This window comes from Onychomys torridus, chromosome 23 (genome assembly GCF_903995425.1).
Source record: "Onychomys torridus chromosome 23, mOncTor1.1, whole genome shotgun sequence".
In the NCBI taxonomy this organism is placed as follows: Eukaryota; Metazoa; Chordata; class Mammalia; order Rodentia; family Cricetidae; genus Onychomys; species Onychomys torridus.
The window spans coordinates 33,603,633-33,620,364 of record NC_050465.1 but is presented as its reverse complement, the minus strand read 5'-3'; the positions used below and the strand labels follow the sequence as shown (position 1 = coordinate 33,620,364).

General features: G+C 38.1%; 1 non-coding gene across 1 annotated transcript; it reads left to right on the top strand.

Moving 5' to 3' along the window:
- Nucleotides 1-1,820: 1,820 nt before the first annotated feature.
- On the top strand, nucleotides 1,821-1,927 carry LOC118573538. The gene has a single exon (XR_004943649.1). It is a non-coding gene; the product is annotated as a U6 spliceosomal RNA (small nuclear RNA).
- The last annotated feature ends 14,805 nt before the right edge of the window (nucleotides 1,928-16,732 follow it).

The following is a 16,732-nucleotide window of genomic DNA, read 5'->3' as shown; positions in this document are numbered from 1 at the left end:
GACCAAGATTGGAAAAAGCACAGGGACAAATAGCCAAACGAATGGAAGCACATGAATTATGAACCAAAGGCTGTGGAGCCCCCAGCTGGATCAGGCCTTCTGGATAAGTGAAACAATTGAATAGCTTGAACTGCTTGGGAGGCATCCAGGCTGTGCAACATGGACCTGTCCTTAGTGCATGAGCTGGTTGTTTGGAACCTTGGGCTTACACAGGAACACTTTGCTCAGCCTGGAAAGAGGGGATTGGACCTGCCTGTACTGAATCCACCAGGTTTAAATGAATCCCCATGGGAGTCTTGGCCCTGGAGGAAATGGGAATGGAGGGGAGGGGCTGGGGGAAAGGTGGGGGTGGGAGGGGGGAGGACAGGGGAACCCATGGCTGATGTGTAAAATTAAAATACAAATATAATAATAATAATAATAATAATAATAATAAGAAGAAGAAGAAGAAGAAGAAGAAGAAATAAAGAGCAAACTTACCTCTCTTAAAAAAAAAAAAAAGATATAAGAACAGGTAGCAAGAAGCCTGCCATGGCCATACAGTTTGTTAGCAATATAAGTCTCTGTGTGTTTACTTGGTTGGGTCTGAGTGGCTGAGGGACTGGTGGGTGAGAGAGATTTGTCCTGACCATGGGCCAGGTAGGAAAACTCTAGCTACACTTGTACTTCTTCCTCAAACCAATTCTAGGTCCTAACTGCTCTCTGCTGTGTTTTACCAAGTGAGTGCCTCCACTGAAACAACCCACAGGCTGTTTAGAATGCACCATCTATTACTACACTTCTTGACATCAGAGTCCTGGGAGCACAGAATGCATGTTGGTTTTGACTAGATCTCCTCTGTTGGATTTTACCAGTAAAGACTTGGGAGCTAGATGCTGAAGTGAAAACTTGCTAGTTCAGAGAGGCCAAGAAAGAACATGGATGACCTTCCTCCTCTACCAATGTTCCAGAAAAAAAACCTTTCTCCTATCCATCTCAAACAGAACTCCTCAGAATCAATGTCTCTCCCTCTACTTCCTGTGCATCTCTCTATCCATCCTCCTGACTCCCTCTTACTCTCTATGGGTTTTTTCCTGCTAATTAGTTACTTGCTCTTGACTTACAGTTGACTTCTGTTTACATTATTCAAGCAGAAAGCTCTTGGATTAAAGGTGTGTGCTAGGGCTGAGTCACACCACAACTAGAAACAGGTTTTCTAGTAAATAACACAATCTCAGGGTTCACAGTGTCATCAGCTACCCTGCAACACATGCATGCTATCATGTGTAGCTAGCTCTATGTGGGCTGTGAGTATCTAGGCTCAGGTCCTCACACTTGTACAGCACACACTTTACCCTGGGTGTTTATCCTGGTTGCCCCTTTGCCCCAACTGCATTTTATGTCAAATCACCCCATTGTTGTGTCCACCTGCCAGTAATGTTCAGCCACTGTCCTTTTCTTCCCCTGAGACAAAAATCTCAAGATCTTTCCTTGAGGCACGTTCCAAACAGCTTTAGAATTAGTTATGTACTGAGGATGACCTTGAATTTCTGATCTTTTGGCCTCCACCTCTCAAGTTCTGACAATATAGGTTTGTGCCACCATGTCAAATGTATTCAGTGTTGTGGACTGAGCCCAGGGCTTTGTAGGCAAGCACCCCACTAAACAAACTACATTCCTAGGCCTTAGTCTTCCTAACAGACTACTGGATCTGGTTTTCTAGTATGTAAATGAGAATTTTGCATATATTCATACTGTCTGTGGTGTTTTAAAAAATATATTTTGATGCCCTTGTTATCAAGGTAATGATGCCCTTATTTCATTAGAAGCATTTCTTTCTTGTGTTCACTTTGGCAGCACATATGCTAAAATTGGAACCATACAGAGAAAATAATCATGGCCCCTGTGCAAGGATGACCCAAAAATTCATGAAGAAGCATTTCTTTCTTTTCTGTCTTACATTTGAGGATTGAAGGGAATTATTTAAACATATGGTACAATTTATTGGCAAAGCTGTTGTTCTGTGCATTAGCCTTCTGACATGATAATGCACTACTTGGGACAGTCATCTTATAAAAAGATAAACTGGCTCTTAGTTTTAAAGTTTCAGTGAACGGTTGGGCAGACACATTGAGTCAGCCTATAATGGGGATCTGAGTGGAAATGGAAGGGAATATGTATAAAGGCAAGTCCAGAAGCAAAGAGGAAAAGTCAGCCTTCTCCCCTGCCATGATCTCTACTCCCCAAAGACACTGGACAAAATATAACTGCTTTAAGGTTATACCTGCTCCTAATAGAATCTCTGTGGTGTCAAAACTCTAAAACCTGAAACTTTGGCAGGGACTATTCAACATCATGTCTTCAGCTGCCATAATTTTCTTTAGAACAGGATTTAGATCAATTATCTTTGCTCAATAAAGATGTTTATAGATGTGCATTTCTTCATAACTTTGATTGCTTATGTTTCTATGAATTTGTCTTCTTCCTGCATGCTATCTATATTTTCAACTTACACATTTGACAATGGGCTAATATGTATAGGAAAAAAACAATCAGTCAAACAGCTCAAAAGCAAAACCCTAAATAACATGACCTACAAATGAGCAAAAAATATGAATAGAGGAAAGAGCATAAGAACATCTATCAGTATATTAAAATTTCCATCATCCCCAATCAGAGAATGCAAATCAAAACCACTGCCTTATTCTAGTTAAAATAACCACTATCAAAAGAGAGAAGTAACAATCACTGGCAAGGATGTAAAGAAGGGAACCCTTACAAACTGTTGGTGGAAATGGGAATTAGGATGCCCATATGGAAAAATAGTATAAAAAGTCCTCAAGAAATAAAAAAAAAATGTAACTATGGTGTGATATATTAATTTCTCCACTGAGTATATTTCCAAAGGAAATATGTGAGCAGTATGATAAAAATATTTGCATTGTATTGTTTATAATAACAATAATTACAAATAACTAAGATTCAAATCAAACTTAGTGTCCATCATGAGATGAATGAATAAATACAATGACATTTACATATATAATATGATTACCATTCAGCTATAAAAATAGAACCCACAATCTGCAATAACATGCATAAACTTGGAAGTCACTATGTTAAATGAAATAACCAGGCACGGAGAGATAAACACTATGTTCAAGTAATCTAAGATAGCAGTCTCATATAAATCAAATGAACAGAGGTTACCAGAGAGCATGAAGCTATGGAGGAGAAATGGATGACAAACATGAAAGGTACAAAATTACAAATAACAAGATCGGGTAAGCTATTAACAATGAAACGTAAGATATAACAAAGTAGCTAGAAGAAATAGCTTTAAATGGTCCCGCTCTGGAGCCACATTTGAAGAGATGGGGATGGTAATTACATTGATTCAGAAATACCTAGAAATAATAAAAGCAAGGTGGAACGGGACACTCCTCTGGGCTAGGTACTCCAGTGACAAAGGCAGAAGGATCTTTGCTCCTTTCTGAAAATGCTCAATTTTTTTTAAAAGTTCAAGGCAAGAAGATATAGCAAAGACAAAAATAGAAATTAAATTAAAAAAAAACTATATAGGATAATGAAAAAGTAAGAGTTGGTTGCTTCAAAAGATCAATGAACAAATCTATAGCAAAACTGATAAGGAAACCCAGTAAGCAGAGAAATCTTCAGTTGCCTGTGGAATACAGGAAACACTGCAAGTCCTGCAGACATCGAATACGTCTGCATCCTGATGTGTGCAACACCATAGGTCAATCGATAGGAGATATGTGATTTGAACATCCTGTAATTAAGAAAACCAAAATCATTCCAAACAAAATATAGATAGCTTTGTGTAATTCTACCAAAGAATTGAAGAAGGTTAACAGGAATTCTACACACTATTCCCCAGAAAAGGAGAGGACAGGATTGAAACAAAGACAGTAGAAAAGAAAGACAGACAATCACACACACACACACACACACACACACACACACACACACACACACACAAAACAACAAACAAAAACCGGGAAAAAGAAAGGGAGGGAGGAGCCAATCTCAGGCCAATGCCCTTCTGCATCCGTTTTACCCCGGTTCCAATACAGCACCTCAGTGACACGTCTACACCACTGAGGGGCACTGGGTAAAAGGCACAAGGGATTTCTCTGCATTCTTTACAGTTAGGTGTGCATCCAAATTGTTTCAAAGTAAAAGCTTCATTTTTCAGAAGTGTAAAACAAAGACAAAAAGCAAAATTATTTTTTCCTGGAAACTTTGTAGTACATAATACAAAATGGGCATTTTATTTGTTTGTTTTATATTCTGTGTGTTTGGATGTAGAAATTAATAAAAATAATTTGAGGGTATAAAGTGACATGTCTATAATCCAGCATTCAGACAGTTGAATCAGGAGAATTGAAAATTCCAGGCCAGCAAATTCAAGACTCTGTCTCAAAATTGGAACAAAAGAAAAAAAAAAATCAAAAGGCTGCAGTCCCCAAATTAGAGACAAAACAGGCAGATAAAAAGAGTAATTTTAGGAACTAGAGAGGTGACTGAGTGGGTAGAGTGCCTGATACACAAACATTGAGGGCCTGTGTGGAGCTGCCAGCATCCAAGCAAAGGCCAGGAGCAGAGGGGTGGGCTCCTCACCTCAGTGCTGGGGGTGGGGCTGAGACAGGAGTGTCCCTGGGAGCAGAGGGGTGTGCCCCTCACCTCAGTGTTGGGGGGGCACTGATACAGAAGGGACCCTGAGAGCTGGGCAGCCAGTCTAGCCAAATTGGGGAGCTCCAGGTTCAGGGAAAGACTCTCTCTCCAGATTAGGCCAGCCAAAATCCTAGGAGAGGTTGGGGAGGGGCTCATGCAGCCCCACCCCTCTCTGAGGACATTTTGGCTGCTAGTGAGAGACAGTCGTTTTATTCAGGGATGCAGATCCTGGAAGGCTTACCTTGCCCCACTACATGCACATCCGGCAGCACTATATGGACTCAGCAGGTTTAAAAACAGAGACACAGAGAGAGAAGCAGGCAGAGCACACACACACACACACACACACACACACACACACACACACACACACACATACCATTGAGATGGGAAAACAAGGGGGTGGGATAAAATTGGAAGGGAAGAAATGGGGATGCATTTGATCAAAAAACATTATACACATGACTGAATATTAAGTCCATTATTTTGTAAGCAAAATGGAGAGCAGGATCATGGGAGAGTGACAGAAGACAGCCAGTGCTGATCTCTGGCTTCCAGAGATACATACACAAGTGCACACCCCTGCAACACACACAAGCACATACACACAAATATGCACACATATAACACAATTTTTAAAAAAGTAATGCTGAAAACCTATAAGATTGCTGATTAACTTTAGCAAGAACATTATGGAACTGTTTTCATTTTAAAATCGAAAAATATTTTAAATTTTTCACAGTATTTCATGCATATAAGGTGTTTTCTATCCATCTGATATTTCATACAGCTTGCATGTAAGAACATTTTCCTCCAAAGAAGCATCTCCTAATGGACTTGTATTAAATTTCCTCCAGCAGTGCTTCATGACATCCTTGATCCTAGCCAATCCCAGGAGCATTTTCATCAGTGTCAAGGAAACTATAGGGCAGTGAGCATCTGTGGGAGGTGGACGTCTTGGACCCTCCACAAGAATGACTAGCTAGTCAGTTTGAGGCTTTTACTTTGGGTTTTTGTTTGTTTTTTCTTTTTGAAGAAAAAAAAATCAAGCACACATAAACTTTACGCAGCAGGAATATCTTCATTTGACTTACTATATCTGAGTCACGGTTCTTTTCTTGTTTCACACATAAGAAAGGAATATAGATGCAGTGAGCATTAATGCCCGATGGACGACAACCATTTCACAAAGACAAATTCCAATAATAACTAATATTTCTAAGTGAAGGCATAAGTAAAATAGTGGGGCACAGGTAAAAACAGCATTATATTGCTCTAAAAAAAGCTTGTTTTGAGGCCAAAGGATAGCAGTATCAAGGGGGCACCTCCACAAAGCAGTGTCATCAGAGTAAAGGAAAAGAGCCTCTGCAGATCATTCCACGTGTTTGCGCTAAGGGTCTCTCTGCTGTAGCTACGCACTCCTGAGCTGAGAGACCAAGCGCTGGAGGTCTTACTGTGCCATGTGCTTTATTTTTAAACAATGTTGTCTAAACAATATAATAATCGTGCTAGGATGCACAGCGTGGCTAAAACCAGGACACTGCCCATTCTGCATCATGTTGATACTAGATGGAAAGGCAAGCACAATGCAAAGTTGTTAAGAAAACAAGTCAATTGGTAAAATGCCTTGGTTAGAGCCAAGCCTCACTACTTCCTAGATGGAAGGTGTTGGCCAACTTACTTCATGCCTCCAGGCTTGAAATTCCTCAACTATAAAATGAAGCCAAGAATATAACGATGTAATTAACATGTTTTACAAAATAAATCTCACATTTTAAAAACAAATTCAAGTATTAATAATTTCAGCTAATATAATTGATCTTCAAAGTTTTATATAAACTGGATAATTACATAATCTTTTAAATGTATTCTCTGACAAGGTGAAATGGTAAGAATTAAAGCATAATTAAATTACAAGGAGGCTATAATAAATTCCAAAAGTTGCATGGTGTACTGCCTGAGTGAAGCCACTGTTAGCAGAAAATGTTATACACTTTGGTTAAAAAACACTTAATGAGACTCATTTCTTATTCAACTCCTTGATGGAAATTTTCAAGAATAAAATTCTAGTTTATTTATTTATATTTAAACTCATTTTATATTCATGAACAAATTAATAAAAGTTAAAAAGCACATTAAAAATTGTCCAAGAACACTAATTTACAAACACATTTATAAGAATTTCACATGCATGAATTCTTCATAATATTCAAGTAACTCATCTTTGGAAATCAATTTGTATAAATAAACTTCATTATAAAACACTTCAAGGTTAAATACTATTTCCTCAGATTCTAAAATACTTGGGCCTGGGAAGAAGAAATTAACTAGGAAATGCTATAACTGTAGTGACAGCTGCACAGCCAATATTTAATCACTCCACTGTGAGGCGGTTAGCAGGGAAGGCAGGATTAACGTATTGCTTTAAAACATTCCAGCATGTTCTGCATCTGTTTACTGACAGTAAAAGACGCAGCTGTCCCAAACGATGCACACTAACAGGTGTAATGTCCCGGCCTGGCACTTTACGCACAAGTTACCCCTCATTTCCTTTTGGAATACTCTAAAATTATCCTGTAAGCCACATTACCAATACCATAAAGGGTTTCCATATTAATTTTAATTATTCTAGTCATTAAGTAAAAGATGCTTATTTCCCTGTGAATCCAACAGCTTTTAAAACGAACACTATAGATCCTGAACTAATTATAATTACCCCAGATGTTTTCCATAAAAAGTGGTATCTTTAGCAAATGTTATATATCATATTCACTGCAGAGAGTATCAAAATTATGAGGGAAGAACTGTGTCAACTTCACTATGCTTAAACTAAAAATATGTATAAAGTTTGAGCTTGTAATTTATTTTGAAATAATACTTCAGTTAATCTCCAGCCATACATACTTAAACCAAGGATACCATGAGGAAATTCAATAGTTAATAATAAGTTATCAACAATCACTCACCTCAAGCATGACAAACAACCACATATTGTGGACACCATACATGTAATTTATATAAGTGTTTTAAAAACACTGCTACACATAATATATTAATCATGTTAAAATATTCTGAACAACAAAAAAAGCAACTCCATTCTGTTCTAGTAGATAATAAGTATGATGACTATTTTTATTTATAAATTATTGCAGTGACATTATAAGTACAAACCAATATCCATGAAAAGATTAAAGAACTGATGATAATCAGAAGACAAAACATTTAATTTGGGTCTTCTATTGACTTTTGACGTATAAATCCTGGAGAGCAGATGCAGGAATGAGTCACAGGAGTCGGAAACGCTCCAGCCTCCTTCTCTTCTTCTCCTATAGTGAAGACATTAGTCAAGTTAGTTTTGAAAAAAGTGTGACATGGACATTCATAGGATCCATGGAAATTGTGTCCATGTTGACTACATACATGAGCAAAATATGCAGTCTTTTAAAACGTTTTACTTAAGCAAAATTATACGAAGCATTCTGATTCCAACAGCAGCTGATATACAAATGATATTTTTAAAGTCAGAACTTCATGTTGCCCAGGCTGGCCTTGAACTCACTATTTAGCCAAGAATGACCTTGAACTTCTGATCCTCCTACCTCTACCTCTCCAGTTCTGGAATGACAGGCTGATGTGGTGCTGAGGACTGAGCCCAAGGCTCATGCCTATGGAAGCAGTTTCCCCTGAGCCGTATCCCATCTTAAATTTAGATAAAATGTAGTATTGCTGCAGAAACTCCTTGAAATCCACAAGTTTAACTTCTATAGGTCATAGGTATCCAAAATACCTTAATTTTATAATTTTTATAACCATATATTAGAATGTTTATCAATAAAAATGTTTATGCTCACCCTTTGGGACTTACATCCTAAGCCCTGCCTGCCACCCGCTGTTTCCCAGAGACTCTTGAGCCACAAACATGGTACAGTAAAAACCTGCCCTCCTTCTCCTCTCAGCCCAAATCTTCCAGACTCTCATCCCAATCTCTGCCTGCCACCTGCTGCCATCTTAAGACTTTGCAGCACTTCCATGCAGCTGGTTAGGAATCCTTACTCCATCCCTCTTTGCTCTCTCCATCAGTGTTTTCATCCAGCTCGAGGACTGGATGTTCCTAGGACTCATCTAACCATTATCCAGTCCTCTGAGTCAAAAAGCCATATCAAGGACACATGCCACACTCCAACTTCAGAAGCCCAAGTCTTATAATATAAACACACATAATACAAAACAAAAACTAAAACCAACTAAGACATTATGTTGTTCCCCCAAATCACCAGTTCCATAGTAATTGTGTCTATGAGGACAAGAATTCAAAAGAACAAGTATAACCTAGTTGAAAGAACAACAAACTTAAAGAAGATATGAAAAAACTTCTGATTGAAGCCCAATAAAACACAAACACCTGCATGAAATAAGGAGGACAATCCATGATACATGTACTAGTTAGTTTTAAGTCAACTAGACACAAACTAGAGTCATCAGAGAGCAGGGAATCTCAATAAAGAAAATGTCTCCATAAGAGCGGGCTGTAAGGCATTTTCTTAATTAGTGTTTACTTGGGGAGGGCTCAGCTCATTTTGGGTGGTGCCATCCCTGGGCTGGTGGTCCTGGGTTCTATAAAAAAGCAAGCTGAGCAAGTTATGGGAAGCAAACCAGTAGGAACACCCCTCCATGGCCTCTGCATCATTTCCTGTTGCTGGGTTCCTGCCCTGCATGAGTTCCTGCCCTCACTGCTTTTGATGATGAACTGTTATATGGAACTGTGAGTGAAAAAAAAAAAAAAAAAAAAAAACATTTCCTTCCCATGGTCATGGTGTTTCGTCACAGCAATAGAAATTTAAACTAAGACAATATGAAAAAAATAATTCAATAAAGAGATAGAAATGTTGAAGAAAACAGCAATAAAGGTGAAGGAGAGGAATTCAGTAAGCTTAGGAAATAGCTCAATGGTAAGGCTCACTAACAGAAAGAATCATGGAGAAGGCATGACAACAAGATAGAGGAATTCAATCAGTCAAAGAAATGATAATTTTAAAAACACACAAACGGAATATTAAGGACGTTTGGGACATCGTGAAGACTTCAAATTTATGAACTGTGGGCACAGAAAAATTCCAAGCCAAAGTCACAGAGTATTTTCAATTAAATTGTAGAAGAAAATTCCCCGTACCTATGAAAAGAGATGCTCCTTCATATAAACGAGGTACACAGAACACCAAACAGAACACCATACTATATCATAGCTAAAACACATAGAATACAGAAGAAAATAAAGAGTGCTGACCTAGCTTACTTAACCCAGAAAAACTCTGATTCATAACTGAATGAGAAAGGAAAACCTTCCACAATCAAAATATGCTAAAGGAATATAAACCCAACCAAGCCAGTCTAACAGGAAATTCTGGAAGGACTATTTGAACTGAAGGACGACGATATCCAAGATGTCACAGGGAAAAATACATGATGCTAGGATATGTGTTTTTGCAAGGAAGGACTCAGAAAACAAATATTAAAAATCAACAAATCAGCAATACACATATTTCAATAAGATTTCTGAATATCACTGGCATCAACTGCCCAATCTAAAGACAAAGGTTAGGTAATTGGATTAGAAAATAGGATCCATCTATTTGCTATCTACAAAATACACTGCACTACCTTAGAATGAGAGAAAGGAAAAGAAGTATTCAAGAAAATGGGATGAGGAAATAAACCAGTATCATTGCCTCAATATCTGACAAATCAGAATTCAAGCCAAACTAATGAGAGGAGAGAACAAAAGTTGCTTCACTGTGACCCACCAAGTGGCTATTTTAATTTTAAACACTCTAAAATTGGGTACACCCAATTTCATAAAATATATAATACTAGAATTAAGCCAATTACTCCAACGTGGTTATAGTAGATGACTGCAATGCCCCACTTATACTAAGGCACAGGCCATCCAGATAAAAAACAGAAATACTGGAGTTAAATGGCACCAGACAGCAAATGGACTCAATGGATATCTACAGAACACAATTCCCCTCAGCAATCCACGAATTTACTTGAAAATAGAACAAAAAGTAGGACATACATAAAGCCTCAATGAGTACAGGAAACATTAAAAACTTCCTGTATTCTAAAAGAAAACCAGGAAATACAAAATCAGAGATGTAACACACTTGCACTACTGAGTGACAGAAGGTTCAAGAAGGAAACAAAAATTCCTAGAACTGAATGAAAATGAAAAACAAACAAATCAAAACCTAAGGGACATAATGAGACAAGTGCTGAGAAGAAAGTTTATATCTGCAATCTCCTACATTACAAGAATCACAGCTATCAAATTAATAACTCAATGGTGTACTTCAAGGCACTGGAAAACAAAATCAAATCAAATCCAAAGTTACCAGATAGAAGAAATAACTAAGATAGGGCAGAAATTAATGAAACAATTTTTAAACAATAAAAAAAAAATCAATGAAATAATGAGTTGGGTTTTTTGAAAAGACAAAACTGACAAACCATTAGCCAAATTAGCCAAAATAAATGAGAAAAATTCAAGTCAATGAAAGTAGGGTTGAAATGGAACCATTACAACAGGTTCCTTAAAAACCTATATATTTTGCCAAATTTGAAAAACAAAAACAAAAACAGGATGAACACATTAATGCACATGATCTACCAAAGTTCAACCAAGATGAAATAATTAATATAAACAAACATAAAACAAGCAACAGAATGAATCAATAATTAAAAAGTTTCTCTAATAGGTTGGATTCACTGCAGGATTCCACGAGATCCTTAAAGAAGAATTAAAAACTAATGCTTCTCAAAATAGTCCATAAAAATAGTAAAGTAAGAAGTGTTTCCAAATTTTTCAATGCAGCATGCATTATAATGATAGCAAAACCAGACACAGGCACACACACAAAGGAGGAATTTATAGATCAATATCCAGAATGAATGTATATGCAAAATTTTTGAATAAGCACTTGCAGACTGAATTCAAGAACACATCAAAAACATAATGTGTTAAGGCTAAATTGGCTTTATTTTAAACATAAAGAGACAATTCAACATATATAAATCAATAAATATAATTCGTCATATAAATAGCCCTGTGGACAGAAATCACAGTATCATCTCAATTTGGATACAAGAAAGGCCTTTGACAAACCCAACATCACTCTGTAACAAAACTCTTAAGAGATCTGAAGTGAAGTGGACATATCTCAATGAATAAAGGTGATATATGACAAACTCCCAGCCAACATCACCCTAAACGCAGAAAAACTTGAAGCAGTCCTATTAAAATCAGGGACAAGATAAGGATGTCCACTAGTCACATTCTTTTTCAATATAATGCTTGAGGCACTAGTTGGAGACATAAGGTCAGGGAAGGAAATTAAAAGGATACAAGTAGGAAAAGAAGAAGTTAAATTATACCTATTTTAGATGATATTATAAAAATCCTAAAATAATAAGCAAAAACAACAACAACAACAACAACAACAACAACAACAAATCCTGGTACAAAACATCCAGGAAATCTGAAATAGGAATAGAGGCTGGAGAGATGACTCACCAGTTAAGAGCACTGGCTGTTCTTCTAGAGATTCTGAGTTCAATTCCCAGCATCCACTTGGTGGCTCACAACCATCTATAGTGGAATTTGATGCCTTCTTCTAGCATAAAGTTGTACATGCAGATAGAGCACTCATACATATAACATAAATAAATCTTAGAAAGTCCTCTAAGAAAGAACAATAGGGATAGATGAAGGGGGAAAAAACATGGGTCAAAGGTCAGAAAACATTTTGAACAATATCATAGAACAAAATTTCCCTAACCTAAAGAAAGAGATGCCTATCAAAGTATAAGGAGCAACTGAGTGGTGGTGGCATGCACCTTTAATCCCAGCACTCTGAAGGCAGTCAGTGGATCTCTGTGAGTTTGAGACCAGTGTGGTCTACAAAGCAAGTTCCAGGAGACTCTGAAAGCCAGAAGGGTCTTACAGATATGCTATAGGTGCTAAGAGATCACAGAGGCCAGCCCAGACTATTGATCTCAAGAAAACTTTCAATCACAATAGATGAAGAAAATAAGATATTCCATAATAAAACCAAATACAAGCAATATCTGTCCACAGATCCAGTCCAACAAAGGATGCTAAAAGGAAAACTACAAACTCAAAAGGTTAACTACATCCAAGAAAACACAAGGAATAAAAGATCCCAGACCAGCAAATAAAAAGAGAAACACACACACACACACACACACACACACACACACACACACACACACACACCACTACCACCACCAACAACAACAATAACAAAATAAAAATAACAGGAATTAACAAATACCTCCCACTGATAACTCTCAACATTAGTGGTCTAAATTTCCCTATAAAAAGGCACACACTAACAGATAGATTTAAAAAATGGGGTCCATCTTTCTGCTGCATTCAAGAAACACACTGTAACATTAAGGATAGACATCATCTCTGGGTAGAAAGATGAAAAAGGATATTCCAAACAAGTGGATCTAAGAAGCAAGCTGGTGCAGTCATTTTAATAGCTGACAAAATAGACTTCAAAAGGGATAGTGAAGAACACTATATACTCATCAAAGGAAAATCCACCAAGAGGACATTTGAATTCTTAACATCTATTCCCCAAATGCAAGGGCACCCAAAGTTCATTAAAAAATACTTCTAAAGCTTAAATCATATATTGATTTTCACATACTGATAGTGGGAGACTTCAATATCACACTGTCATCAATGGACAGGTCATCCAGACACATACTAAACAGAAATGGTGAAGACAAATGATATTATAAACCAAATGGACCTAACATACAGTTCACCCAAACATAAAAGAATATATCTTCCTCTCAGCATGTCACAGAATTTTGTCCAAAATTGACTACTTACTCAGACTCAAAGAAAGTCTCAACAGATTCAAGAAATTTGAAGTAGACTCCTGCATCCCATCAGACCAGACCACCACAGATTAAAGCTGTGATGCCAACAACAGAAATCTTACAAGCTCATGGAAACTGAACAATACATTACTAAATGAAAATTGGTCAAGAGAAAAACTAAGAAAGAAAATGGGAGACTTTCTAGAACTGAATGAAAATGAATACAAAATATACCCAAACTTTTGGGACACAATGAAGGAGGTTCTTAGAAGCAAGTTCATAGCACTAAGTGTCTACATGTTTTAAAAAAGGAGAAATCTTATACTAGTAACTTAACAGCACACCTGAAAGCAAAAATAAACTCACAAAAAGATAGACACAAAGAAGTAAACTAAGGGCTAAAATTATATATAAACATATACTATATATAATTATATATATATATATAATATATATACCATATTATATATACTCAATGAAACCGAGTTTGTTCTTTGATAAAAATCATTAATATTGACAAACCCTTATCTAGGTAGATAAGACTTATAGATTTATAGTCACCTATGCTTGTCATCTCTATAGTTATTTTAGTTATGTACTCCAGATTTACAGAAGCGTATGTCAGATGGATAGGTAATCTTTAAACACTTCATAGACCTGGAGAATATAGCATTTAAATGTTTTGATAACTTGGAATTCTGTTGAAGTGAGACACAATTGCTCCTGGTAGCACCCATCTGATCCCGAGAGAATGCTGGGCTTCTGAGACATTTCTGTTTGGAAGTTTGTCTTCACCTTGGCACAAAATGGCCTGCTGGGCAAAGAACTGCCCTTGCCTTGTCTGCTGACAGTAAAATGGTCTGACAGATACTCTAGGCCTGTGGCCAATTTGCATGCACCAACAATGCTGAGAAACTTTAGGTGACTGCCCAGGCTGCCAGCTGTCTCTGTCTACTCTTGCAAGACTCCTGAAAGTTGCTTGCATTTTCTCCCATTTCTCAGGTATTATATTCCTTCTCAAGTCCTTGATAGAATTGAAGACTAACAGTATAGTTACAATCTTCTCATATCTTAGCTAGAACATATTAAGTATTAGATTCAGGTTCTTTAGGATAGGGCACCTTTTGGAATGATCTCTATAATGTGCCATTTACCTATGCTCCAGACTTCTCCGGACTTTAGTATTTTAGTATGTGTTTGTAATTCCATCTTGTCAAGGTCATTATCCCTTATTCCTCCTGGACAATATTTGATAATCATTCCTATTGTATATAGTTTTGTATTAGGTTAGAACTTCCTTGTTTAGACAAGAGGGGGGGAGCTAGTGGGTAGCTGTTCCAGCTTTGACCTGGAAGTATTACTCCTAGTGAGGCTTCTGGTAACTGCCATACCTACCTATGACCTGTCCCTGGGGTGGGGCCAAGACAGGAGCCTTCACTCCACATGTCAGGGAACCAATGTGATAATTCTGCCAACTTCTAAGTATATCTATCCCAATGACACATGCTAGGACTGGGGAAATAACCACAGGATGAGTTTGGGAACCTACTGGACCTACTGTGAGTCAGACTTACGCCAAAACTCCATTTATTACCTGACCTCCATAAGCCCCTACTTTAACTGAAGGGCTACAATGTTTCTTGGGGTCTCCTGGAATCAGCATGAATTCAGAACCAGCATCCAACAGACCCCAGAAAGTCTGATTGTTTCCTTTCTCCCAGTGTATAATTACCCTTGTGCAAGGCCATAGGTCCCTCTGGGGAAGAACTGGAGAAAGACCAACAGGAAAATTCTCAGGTATTTTATCAAAGTCCTTCCTCAGGAGAATCTGCCTCCACTTCATTCAAGGGGTTCTCGGTCTGCATAGTGGCTCAAGTCTGGAAATTGATTCACTGGCTGAGATTGCCTTTTGACACAATCCAATGCAGCCCTTCTTTCATTTGTTTGAGAATTTTTCTGCTTATACATATCAAACAAAAATTCAGTAGACTTCTTATCTGTTTCATGCCTGGAAACGCCATGTCTGATTAGTCAGTACCAAAGGTCCATATGAGTCATGCCACCATAAGATTCACTTCGCCTGCGCTGACCATTGTGGGTTATGCCATTATGAACATTGCTTTATCTATGCTGACCATCGCAATAACTGTGATCCTCTTATCTTTGGTGAATCATTGCTGCCACCTGTCTCCAGCTACCTTAGGACTCAATTTAACCCACTACATTTAATTCATCCAACTGAGCAGCAGCATCTCCAAGCTCAAGTCTGGCACAAGAAAAAGGGCAACAATAAAACTCTCCAAATGTGCTGGTGCCCTCACCATTTACATCTTAGAGGATTAGTGAAGGGCATGTCTTCTGGGCCTTCCCATTGTAGAGGATATGTTTTACACAGCGTACCCACTCTAACATTGCAATTTCCCTGAAGCGTAAAATCCCTTCATTATTACTAAGCCAAGGGCTATCAGGCCTCTCCAACTCCTTTTCAGGAGGCCATTTTTGATAAACGCTTCAGCCAACCATTCACACAAACTTTTGACAATTTTTAAAAATTATTTTTTTATTATTATGTGTTTTAAATTTTATGCATCAGCCATGGGTTCCCCTGTCCTCCCCTCTCCCACCCCCGCCCCCACCTTCCCCCCATCCCCTCCCCTCCATTCCCATCTCCTCCAGGGCCAAGACTCCCCTGGGGATTCATTTAAACCTGGTGGATTCAGTACAGGGCAGGTCCTGTCCCCTCCTTCCAGGCTGAGCATGTGTCCCTATGTAAGCCCAAGGTTTCAAACAGCCAGTTCATGCACTAAGGACAGATCCTGGTCCTACAGACTGGATGCCTCCCAAACAGATCAAGTTAGTCAATGGTCTCACTTATCCAGAGGGCCTGATCCAGCTGGGGGCTCCACAGCCTTTGGTTCATAATTCATGTGCTTCCATTCGTTTGGCTATTTGTCCCTGTACTTTTTCCAATCTTGGATTCAACAATTCACGCTCTTGCAGACCCTCCTCTTTCTCGACAGTTGGACACCTGGAGCTCCACCTGGGGTCTGGCTGAGGATCTCTGCATCCACTTCCATCAGTTATTGGATGAGAGTTCCAAGATGACTGTTAGGGTGTTTGGTCATCTGATCACCAGACTAGGTCA